This window comes from Lissotriton helveticus, chromosome 11, assembly GCF_964261635.1.
Source record: "Lissotriton helveticus chromosome 11, aLisHel1.1, whole genome shotgun sequence".
Taxonomy (NCBI): Eukaryota; Metazoa; Chordata; class Amphibia; order Caudata; family Salamandridae; genus Lissotriton; species Lissotriton helveticus.
The window spans coordinates 451,142,184-451,146,210 of record NC_136072.1 but is presented as its reverse complement, the minus strand read 5'-3'; positions in this window follow the sequence as shown (position 1 = coordinate 451,146,210).

Sequence of the window (4,027 nt, the reverse complement as noted above, 5' to 3'; positions counted from 1 at the left end):
CCGGAACCCCTTCCCGGGCCCTTGGCAGTGCGGCAGGCTGGGTGACAGGGCCCAGGGCCGGAGAAACCGACCCGGGGCCCGGCCGGGCCCCTGGACGCAGCCGGGGCTCCCAAGCCCGGAGGTGCATGGGACGCCTCCCCGGTCCCTCCGGACCCCGTCCCGGGCACCCTGCCACGCAGCAGGACCAAGGACAGAGCCCGGGGTGGGGAGGCCGCCCTCCCCGGGCCCTCAGGGGCCCTAGCCACTGCTCCTGAACCCAGCCAAGCAAGGGGAGGCTCCCCGGGCACATCGGAACCCCTTCCCGGGCCCTTGGCAGTGCGGCAGGCTGGGAGACAGGGCCCAGGGCCGGAGAAACCGACCCGGGGCCCGGCCGGGCCCCTGGACGCAGCCGGGGCTCCCAAGCCCGGAGGTGCATGGGACGCCTCCCCGGTCCCTCCGGACCCCGTCCCGGGCACCCTGCCACGCAGCAGGACCAAGGACAGAGCCCGGGGTGGGGAGGCCGCCCTCCCCGGGCCCTCAGGGGCCCTAGCCACTGCTCCTGAACCCAGCCAAGCAAGGGGAGGCTCCCCGGGCACACCGGAACCCCTTTCCGGGCCCTTGGCAGTGCGGCAGGCTGGGAGACAGGGCCCAGGGCCGTGGCACCCGACCCGGGGCCCGGCCGGGCCCCTGGACCCAGCCTGGGCTCCCAAGCCCGGAGGCGCAGGGGAAGCCTCCCCGGGCCCTCCAGGACCCCGTCCCGGGCACCCTGCCACGCAGCAGGACCAAGGACAGCACCCGGGATGGGGAGGCCGCCCTCCCCTGGACCTCAGGCCTTCCATGTCAGCCCGGCAATCTGGTCGCCCCATTGGAAAGCATTGCGCGCTACTATTGCAAACACATTATCTACCGGACTTGCTCTAGATGGCGCTCCAACATAAGGAATGTACCAACACCTTCCCTACTGGAATCGTGACGAGCAGGAGCCGTCATTAGCACTGAAGGGGCTAGTATATCAACACTTTCCCTCCTGTTGCGCAGGTTGGAGTTTGAAAAATAGATTGTATTATGCCTTTAGTTTGTGTGTCCTCTAGATCAAGTTGATCTACTGACTTGCGATGCCAAGGCATCTCGCTGTAAAGGAATGCGATGTCACAGCATGCATTTGTGCATTCGAATAGATGGCCGCCTATAACCCCTTCGCTGCGGCGGGTTTTCAAATGGGTTTGGGCATGGAGCTGCCCGGGACCCGTGGAGCCCGTCCTGGGCACTCTGACCTGCTGTTGGCCCGGGGGGGAGGACTGCCCGGGACCCGTGGAGCCCGTCCTGGGCACTCTGACAAGCTGTTGGCCCGGGGAAGGGAGCCCCAGACGACCGGGACCCGTGGAGCCCGTCCTGGGCACTCCTGTATGCCGTTGGCCCGGGGAAGGGAGCCCCGGACGTCCGGGTCCCGTGGAACTCGTCCTGGGCACTCTGACATGCCGCTGGCCCGGGGAAGGGTGCCCCGGACGCCCGGGGCCCGTAGCCCGTCCTGGGCACTCGGACAAGCCGTTGGCCCGGGGAAGGGAGCCCTGGACGCCCGGGACCCGTGGAGCCCGTCCTGGGCACTCTGGAATGCTTTGGCCCGGGGAAGGGAGCCCCGTGGAACTGGTCCTGGGCACTTTTACATGCCGTCGGCCTGGAGGTGGGTGCCCTGGACGCCCGGGGGAGGCCTGCCCGGGACCCGTGGAGCCCTTCCTGGGTACTTTGCCAATGCCGTTGGCCTCATAGAGATGGTTGCCCCGGACGCGTCCGGGGGAGGCCTGCGCGGGACCCATGGAGCCCGTCCTGGGCATTGAGCCATGCCGTTGGCCTGCAGATGGGAGCCCCGGACGCCCGGGGGAGGACTGCCCGGTACCCGTGGATCCCGTCCTGGGCTCTTTGACATGCCGTCGGCCTGGAGGTGGGTGCCCCGGACGCCCGGGGGAAGCTGCCCGGGACCCATGGATCCCGTCCTGGGCTCTTTGACATGCCGTCGGCCTGGAGGTGGGAGCCCGGGAGCGGGCTGCCCGGGACCCATGGAGCCCGTCCTGGACACTTTGACATGCCGTCGGCCTGGAGGAGGGTGCCCGGGACGCCCGTGGGAAGCCTGGTCGGGACCCGTGGAGCCCTTCCCGGGTACTTTGCCAATGCCGTTGGCCTCCTGGAGATGTGTGCCCCGAACGCCCGGGGGGAGGGCTGCCCGGGGCCCGTGGAGCCCGCCCTGGGCACTTTGACATGCCTTCGTCCTGGAGGTGGGAGCCCCGGACGCCCGGGGGAGGGCTGCCCGGGACCCATGGAGCCCTTCCCGGTTACTCTGCCATCCCGTTGGCCTCCTGGAGATGGGTGCCCCGGACGCCCGGGGGAGGTCTGTCCGGGGCCCATGGAGCCCGTCCTGGGCAGTGTGACATGCCGTCGGCCTGGAGGTGGGAGCCCCGGACGCCCGGGGGAGGGCTGCCCGGGACCCATGGAGCCCTTCCCGGTTACTCTGCCATCCCGTTGGCCTCCTGGAGATGGGTGCCCCGGACGCCCGGGGGAGGTCTGTCCGGGGCCCATGGAGCCCGTCCTGGGCAGTGTGACATGCCGTTGGCCTGGAGGTGGGAGCCCCGGACGCCCGGGGGAAGGCTGCCCGGGACCCGTGGAGCCCTTCCCGGTTACTCTGCCATCCCGTTGGCCTCCTGGAGATGGGTGCCCCGGACGCCCGGGGGAGGTCTGTCCGGGGCCCATGGAGCCCGTCCTGGGCAGTGTGACATGCCGTCGGCCTGGAGGTGGGAGCCCCATACGCCCGGGGGAAGGCTGCCCGGGACCCGTGGAGCCCTTCCCGGTTACTCTGCCATCCCGTTGGCCTCCTGGAGATGGGTGCCCCGGAAAGCCCGGGGGAGGTCTGTCCGGGGCCCATGGAGCCCGTCCTGGGCAGTGTGACATGCCGTCGGCCTGGAGGTGGGAGCCCCGGACGCCCGGGGGAAGGCTGCCCGGGACCCGTGGAGCCCTTCCCGGGTACTCTGCCATCCCGTTGGCCTCCTGGAGATGGGTGCCCCGGACGCCCGGGGGAGGTCTGTCCGGGGCCCATGGAGCCCGTCCTGGGCAGTGTGACATGCCGTCGGCCTGGAGGTGGGAGCCCCGGACGCCCGGGGGAGGGCTGCCCGGGACCCATGGAGCCCTTCCCGGTTACTCTGCCATCCCGTTGGCCTCCTGGAGATGGGTGCCCCGGACGCCCGGGGGAGGTCTGTCCGGGGCCCATGGAGCCCGTCCTGGGCAGTGTGACATGCCGTCGGCCTGGAGGTGGGAGCCCCGGACGCCCGGGGGAAGGCTGCCCGGGACCCGTGGAGCCCTTCCCGGTTACTCTGCCATCCCGTTGGCCTCCTGGAGATGGGTGCCCCGGACGCCCGGGGGAGGTCTGTCCGGGGCCCATGGAGCCCGTCCTGGGCAGTGTGACATGCCGTCGGCCTGGAGGTGGGAGCCCCATACGCCCGGGGGAAGGCTGCCCGGGACCCGTGGAGCCCTTCCCGGTTACTCTGCCATCCCGTTGGCCTCCTGGAGATGGGTGCCCCGGAAAGCCCGGGGGAGGTCTGTCCGGGGCCCATGGAGCCCGTCCTGGGCAGTGTGACATGCCGTCGGCCTGGAGGTGGGAGCCCCGGACGCCCGGGGGAAGGCTGCCCGGGACCCGTGGAGCCCTTCCCGGGTACTTTGCCATCCCGTTGGCCTCCTGGAGATGGGTGCCCCGGACGCCCGGGGGGAGGTCTGTCCGGGGCCCATGGAGCCCGTCCTGGGCAGTGTGACATGCCGTCGGCCTGGAGGTGGGAGCCCCGGACGCCCGGGGGAAGGCTGCCCGGGACCCGTGGAGCCCTTCCCGGGTACTTTGCCATCCCATTGGCCTCCTGGAGATGGGTGCCCCGGACGCCCAGGGGCGGTCTGTCCGGGACACGTGGAGCCCGTCCTGGGCATTGAGCCATGCCGTTGGCCCGGAGAATGGAGCCCCCAGACGCCCGGGGGAGGTGTTGCCCAGGCATATCTCATCTGGTCCCCCCGGGCA